Source organism: Jaculus jaculus, chromosome 1 (assembly GCF_020740685.1).
Source record: "Jaculus jaculus isolate mJacJac1 chromosome 1, mJacJac1.mat.Y.cur, whole genome shotgun sequence".
Taxonomy (NCBI): Eukaryota; Metazoa; Chordata; class Mammalia; order Rodentia; family Dipodidae; genus Jaculus; species Jaculus jaculus.
In genome coordinates this window covers 202,242,306-202,250,327 of record NC_059102.1, presented here as the reverse complement: position 1 = coordinate 202,250,327, position 8,022 = coordinate 202,242,306, and positions in this window count along the sequence as shown.

The window sequence follows — 8,022 nt, the reverse complement described above, 5'->3', positions numbered from 1 at the left end:
TGCCCCAAGGACAGACAGGGAATTGTGGATTCTCAAGAATCCCTTGTTTCCTTTCTCACCTGTAGTAGACAGCTTCAGGTTCTCTGAGATGAACTTCCAGACCAGGCATAGTTATGGAGGAAGGGATATTTATTGAGGCTTACAGATCCAGGGGAAGTTCCATAATGGCAAAGGAAGGTGACCTGACCTTGGACCTTCACAGGTCCAAGCAGAGAGAGACAGAAGCACAAGCCAAAAGCCACAAAGCACAGCACACTTCAGGAACTCCAGGTAGGCCCACTTTGCATATCTTTATATTGAAATCTCAAACCTATCACCACACCTTAAGATCCACCCAGTGACACTGCCTCCAGCCAGTTGGCTTCAGATGCAAACTACAAACTAATAAAACAGTGAACATATTGGGGCCATCTATTCAACTACCACACCACGGTTCCCTGAAGTCCCCTCTGAACAGTCTCTTGGGGCTTAGCCCTCCCTCTGGGGAGGCTGAGTTGTCACTTCTTCAGAGGAAGAAAGTATGTCTCAAAATAAAGTGTACTGACTGAAGACAGGGGCCCTGGTGGATATATGTGAACCAATTACTCAGTAGTGAGTTACTTCTCTTTATATTAAATATTCTGTTAATTATGTCAAGGCCTATCATGCTCACATTACAGCACTTTACAAAAGATACACAAATCAAGTCACAGAAGGCTCTGGAGACCATGAATACCCATGACACTGGAAGGCTCAATCAAACCTGGAAGGATCAGAGCATCTTAAAGGCATCAAAGACCCGCCTTTTTGAATCTCTCCACTTGAGCTGAGCCATTTGCAGCTGGAAGCCACATAATGGAGGATTCAGCTTTTGAATTCCCACTTTTCTGAAGAATCTTACAGGTATGGAAGGATGATACATCAGGTTTACAGGTGTGGAACGGGCAACTGCACCAGGCTGGGGAAAGGAAAGATGGATGTTTTGAGCCTTTATCTGAGTAGAAGGAAGCTGCCATAAGTTCAGAAAATCTAGTGCCCCACCAAAGACTCAAAGACTCTTTCAGTGGTTGTTCCATATCTGAGAGAGGGCCTGGGCCTGTTGCAAGAATGGCAGCCTGTCCCCACAGAAGCTGATCAGTGCTGGCAGCTGCTCCATTGGGGAACCCCCTGTGGTGGAGGGAAGATATACAACACAACAAGAGGAGGAAAGTAAACTGGATCTCCGAGGAAGCTGTAGAGTGTGTGTGTGTGTGTGTGTGTGTGTGTGTGTGCATGCACTTATAAGCCTGTGTGTTTTAAATTACACACCACTGTCTAATCTGTTACTATGTATTATGGCCACCCAGACAATGCTCTCCACTAATCAATTATTAGTTGTTAGGCAGCTGAAGGCTTTTCAGTCAGAGAGGCCCCAAATAATAAGTGAAGAATTCTGGCCTATTTGTTAGCACTATAAGTTTTCGTTTGTTTGTTTGTTTTTCAAGGTAGAATCTCGCTGTAGCCCAGGCTGACCTGGAATATTCTCTGTAGTCTCAGAACTCACGGGGACCCTTCTCTGCTTCCTGAGTGCTGGGATTAAAGGCAAGGCGTGCGCCACCACGCCTGGCAGCAGTACAGGTTATATATTCTCCCAATAGTCTGGATTCTGAATCCCAAACTTGGCTTCAGCACAGGCAGAGAGCAGCACTGAGATGAGACACAGGTTTGGGCTCTCGGTTTTTAGAGGATTCAAAAGTCTTCCTGGGAGCAGCTGCTGCCCTTTAACCTGCTGTCTGAGAGAAGGCTCTTCAGAAGTCAACACACCTCCATCCCTTATGGGAACCTCTGGACCCTCCTGAGCCTCTGACCCCCCTTGGCCATGGCCCAGACCTAAGATGGACTCTTCTGGGCTGGGGGAAAGGAAGGGGCCTGTGTGGCTTTCCATCTGCCTGATGCAGTTCCCTTTTTCCTGCTGGAACCCAGCCTCTCCCAGACTCAATGTCAGACCGTTGGCACATACGCACCATGTCCAGAGCTGTCTTGCAGCAGTGCTGATGGCTTGAGGCTGGCATCTGGAGCCCATGGGGATGAGTGTCCTCTCTAATGGTCTCTTCTCAGGAAGAGAGTGGAGCCAGCTCCTGCCTTCTTGCCCTTATATATGGTGCCAAGACTTGCCAGGAACCACTGCTGTGTTTTTTATTTTCTGGACATTTCAAATAGATACTTGATGTTTGGTGTTTGATCATATTTATGGTCACCTGGATCGAAATGTTTCCAATGGGGTGGCTGTGAGTAAATGCAGAGTAAAGTCAGACTGAATTCTCTCTGCTAGGTTGAAGAATGTCCCTCCAAATTCATGTTTACCAGAACCCCCAGAATGTGGCCCAAAGTAAGATCTTTGTCATCATAATTGATGTAAGATGAGGTCATACTGGAGTAGGGTGGGCCTGCCTGCAATAATGGCTGCTGACCTCACAGGCAGAAAAAAGAGAGCAAAAGACACCTGGGCAGAGGGCTGTATGATGATTGTGGCAGACTGGAGTGGTTGACAAGCCTAGAGTGGCCAGCCACCACCAGAAAGTAATTCCAAGAGGTGAAGAAGGATCCTCCCATAGCCTTAGTAACCAAACACAATGGGTTTGCACCTTAGTGATTGCAAAGCCCAAGCAAACATAGTCAAGGAATAAAAGAGGAGAGACAGATTCATTACCCACAGTAGGTAAGGAGAACACAGAAGTTATGTGCAAAGCATTGTCCTGCCTGAACAAGGGCAGCAAGGGGGATTTTACTCAGGGATATTTGACATCAACCAGTGGCTGGCTCATCCCCGAGCTTGATCAGTTTAAAGTCATAATTTCAAAAAGGATTGACAATAGACCTATTTTTGGACATGCTTAGCTTAAGGTCATGGAACACGTGATTAAAAGGTTTACATGGTAGATAGCAAGCTTACTTCAAAAGAACTTAGTTGAAAATAAACGAAAGAGCACATAGGCAGTGTATTAATATCAGAGTTTTTGCAGCAAGATGCCTGCCTTGCTTTGTACCTCACATCTTCAGAGATCTGGCATAGCCAGCTCTTTCATTTCAGACTTCTAGCCTCCAGAGCTGTGAGATAGCAAATTTCTTTTTAAAAATTATTTATTTATGTATTTATTAGAGACACAGAGAGGGAGGGAGGAGAGAGAAAGAAAGCAAGAGAATGGGTGTGCCTCCAGCCACTGCAAACGAACTCCAGATGCATGTGCCACCATGTGCATCTTGCTTACATGGGACCTGGAGAGTTGAACCAGGGTCCTTAGGATTTGCAAGCATGTACCCTACCTGCTAGGCTATCTCTCCAGCCCGCAAATTTCTGTTGTTAAAGGTCATCCCCCTTACCCTGTGTTTGTGGTACTATATTAGGTTACACAAATACACCCTTCCATTCTTTTATCTTTTTCTCCACTTCACTGTAGGTTAAGTGTGACATGGAATAGCTGCATACACCCAGAGTTACGGGATTCAGCACATACATAAACACAGGTATATGGCACAGGATGTCCATTTGAATTTGCATTGAAGATCAACAGCAAGTTAATTATTTTTAGCATAAATACGTTATAAATAGTACCTGACATGTTATTGTTTTAACAAATTATTGTTTATTGATCTGAAATTCTATTGGTCTCAAGTGTCTAAAATTAATTAGAGAGAGAGAAAAAGAGAAGAAGGAGAAGAAAAAGGAGAAGAAGAAGAAGGGAGAGAAAGGGAAAACTTCCTGCCACTGCAAACAAACTCCAGATGCATGGGTCATTTTGTGCATCTGGCTTTACATGGGTCTGAGGAATTGAGCCCAGGCTTTATAAATAAGCATCTTTAAATGCTGAACTGTTTCTCCAGCCCCTTGCTTTTTTGGGGGGGGGTGGAGTGGGGAGGTTTTGGAGGTAGTATCTCAATCTAGCCCAGGCTAACCTGGAATTCACTTGGTAGTCTCTGGGTGGCCTTAAACTCATGGGGATCCTCTTACCTTTGCCTCCCAGAGTGCTAGGCTTAAATGTGTGTGCCATCACACCCAGCTCCCTTGTTTTGTTTTTGATACAGGTTCTAATGTCATCCAGACTGGCCTTGAACTCACTATGTACTTAAGGATGACTTTGAACTTCTGATCCTCCTCCCTCTCTCTCTCAAGTGCTAGGATTACAGGGACGCATAGTCAAGCCAGGCTTTATTCATTGCTGGGATGGACCTTGGGGCTTCGTGCGTGCATAGTAGTGTGCTCTGCCTTTTCTCTAGCAACCCCAGGCCCCTTCTCCAGTCTTGGTTTTCATCAGGTTGGGGCCTCACAGAAGGGCTGCAGGGTGAGTTCTGACCATCCTTTGTGGCCCGAGGCTGTGGTGGCCAGCCAGCCCTGAGCACTGTGGCTTCTGAATTTCTTTGAGCCTCTCTCTCCTGGCTCCGTGTGCACTGCCAGCAGCCTGCAGTCTGAACATCTCCTCCACCAGCTGGATGCAAGTCTGGAAGGATTTGAACATACGGGAGGAGGCAAGGGGGGTGCACTGTGTCTGCCCGGGGGGAGGAGTCCTTCCAGCAGGAGGGATTGGAGCCTCCCGTGATCCCCGCTGAGCAGCGCTTGGCATCAGCCTCTGCTCTTTGATTTGTTCTATTTTAAACTGTCTTCAATTTCCCTCCTGGGGGCCGGGGGTGGGGCTGCCATGGTGGGGGTGTGCAGCGCATCAGGGGACCGAGGAACAGTTGGGAGACCAGAAGCCAGTTGGCAGAGTTGTGCTGAATTCTGAGGGACAAGGGTTCTAAGGCGAAGGGCGAGGAGCATGAAGCCTGGCTAGAAAGAAGAGCGGGCGGTTAGCGTGGCAGGAGCCAGCTCCCCGAGAGGTGCGGACAAGAGACGCTGAGCCTTTGGCTGAGGAGAGGCCTGTGTGTGTGGGTGCTACACTAAGCTATCTGGAGAGACTCTGGGTTCTGGAATACAGCCTGAAGATTAGGAAGAGGGTGGCCCCATGACCTGATAGCAGAGCCCAACAGGAGGAAGGGGAATAGGGTGTATTAGAGGCCGAAATCTGGTGTCTCACAGGCAGGAAAGCATGGGAGCAGCAGGCTGTACTCCCCAAGAATGGTTCAGTGGTGTGCAGATTGTTCCAGAGAACCCACCAACCTGGGGAGCAGTGTCCACTTGCCTTGCAGCCTGGAGCTGCTTGGCCCTGGAGTCACTGGTGGACTCACTGGCCTCTGGGGACGGCCTTGGTCTTTAGGTCTGAGGCCTCGTGGAGCAGGCTCCCTGTGTGAGAGAGGGCAGACACGGGCAAGAACAGAATCTACAGGAGCCTTTTGTGTTTGGTGAGGAGGAAGAGGTAATTCCCCTGGCCCGGACATGGGGGCTAGGATGTCAGAGAAAGGGGTTTGGATCTGGGACACTCTGTTGTTTATAAAGAGAGGTCCCACAGACTTTGGTTATGGCTCTGGCTCCTGGACCAGTGGTGATAGAGCTTCTGGGGAAGGAGGCCTTTTTTGGAGGGGGGGGGCACATTGATTATTTCATCCATTCAATCATTGCTCGTTCTTTTACCTAATTTACATCCACTGATCAGGTCAGTCCTATGGAGGCTGGATGTCTGAACAAGATCCCAAAAGGAGGTTTAGTCTGGGACCAGACAGGGAAACCAGCAAGTGGGATCCTTGCTATGCAGGAGGTATGAGGGCATGAAAGGAAAGAACTGGGCTCTGAAAGCATGCGTTGCTGAACTTGAATCCTGGTCTAGCTACTCACAGGGACCTTTGGCTTTAGTTTCCTTGTTTGTAAAATGGGGAGAAACTTGGTACAGTCAACTTTTCAGGGCTGTTGTCAGATTTGATATAAAAAATCTGAGTAACAGCACAAACTGTGCCCCCAGGGAATTGCATAGTGGGGGCCTTGAGGGCAGTTGGGAAGGTGGCTCAGCCTGCAAAGTACTTGTTGTATGTGCATGAGGACTTGCATTTGGATCCTCTGTACCCTGGTACGAACGCCAGGCATGGTGGCACATGCTAGTATCCCTAGTGCTGGGGAGGCAGAAATAGACCACGTCCCTATGGTTTTCAAGCTAGCTAGTGTAGCAGAATTAAGCAGCAATGGGTTCAGAGAGAGATCCTGTATTAAAAAACAAGGATGTGAGTGATTAAAGAAGACACCTGACATGCACGCACACATACACATTCAAACACACATATACACAAACATGCATGCACAACACACAGATACATGTGAGAAAAAGTGACTTGAGGTCATCACATTTGAGCTAAATCTTGAACTCTGGCTGAGTTTTATGAGGACTTTCTTACAAAGCAGGAGAGAGAGGGCTTTATGTAGTTGGTTTTGAGCCTCATTTATGCCCATCACATCTCTGAAGCAGTTTGGATTCTGGAGTCAAGGCTGCTTGGATTGAACTTCTAGATTTGCAATTGGTGAGCTGCCTGGCTAGGGCAAGTTGGCTCATCTCTCCCTGTGCCTGAGAGTCTTCATTACTAGGAGGGGAGAATAACTGCTCTACGGCGTAGGGGTTTTGTTAGGATGAGGCGAGCCGCAGATGCAAAGTGTGTAGAGAGCATTAGAGATTCCCGTGACAGTTATCATCCACAACTGTTTGGTGAGGACCCAGGCACAATCCATTCCATACTAGGGCCACAGCCTTGGCAGGTGGGAGATGGAGCCAGGACTTCCAGTGGGCTGCGCAGCTCGAAAGCCTACTGTCTCTTCCTGACCTGGCAGTGGGCCGAGTCTCATCTCAGCCAAGGTCCGAAGCCATCCTCTGACAGGGTGAAGTCCGTGACAACCAACGGCCAAGGACTGTGGCCTCACTGAGTACCACCTTCCCCAGGACAGAAGACACGTGCGGGTGGAGGCCTCAGACAGGTTGACAGGAGGAAGCCCACAAAGATGGCAAGGAAGAAGATGGAGGGAGTGGAGGCTCTGCATGCTGGAAACAAGGAAGGTTTCAAGGGAGCCAGGGAAGCTCATGACTTGGTGACCTGGGTACTAAGTAAATGGGTAGCAGCAGATGGGAGCATCGGATTGTGTGGGGGTTGATGTGACCTCTCGTTCAGAGAAGATGGGAGCAATCCCTTTTGTCAAGAAGGCTGACCTACAGGAAGTTGAGGGAGTAACCAGCTCAGAGCCTGGGGACCCCATGGGGATGGCTGGACAGACAGGACTGGAAGACTTGGTGGCTGATGCCTTTATTTTCAGGAAAGTAGGGGCAGGGACTTTATTTTTCTTTTCCACACTCCCATCCCAATACTGTGTGTTGAGCTTGGTAGACAAGTGCTGTACATACCCAGCCTGATTTTAGTTTTTATTTTTGACAGGGTCTTGCTAAATTTCTCAGGCTGGGATTATAGGCTTTTTGCCTTTTCTTTTATTTTCTTTCTTTTTGCTTTTTTGAGGTAGGGTTTCACTCTAGCCCAGGCTGACCTGGAATTCACTATGTAGTCTCAAAGTAGCCTCAAACTCATAGCGATCCTCCTACCTCTGCCTCCCAAATGCTGGGATTAAAGGTGTATGCCACTACACCGAGATTTCTTCTTTTTTTTTTTGAATCAACTCTTCATCAAATATTTAATATCATCTATTTTTCAAATAAATAATAGGATTTCTTTTCTTTCTTTTTTTTTTTTTGATGGCCCCAATCCCAGATAGAAGATGAGGTATTACACACACAGCCCATTTAATCTTGCAGGCCTGTTGGGGGCATCCTTGTATCCTTCACATCAGCTTGGTGGGAGTGTCTCCCTGGTGTTTGGTCTCTGAACATGCTTAATGCTAGTCCAAGGGAATAAGAAAGTTTAATTGGCAACAAAGGCCAATAACTAAGCACCATAGAAACCACTGACCACAGAGTGGATGTGCTAGCCCTCTGGTGTGTGTCCTCTGGCTTCATGGCTCCTCTTGTGAGGACAGTACCCCAGCATGGCCCAACTGGGCCCAAGGAACTTCCTCACCACTTCCTTTAAGGTGGGCAGCCCCTTCTCACAGGAAGCATGAAGATGAGAGGAGAGAGTGGAGTGCTATGTCTTAGACACTGCTTGAGTGTA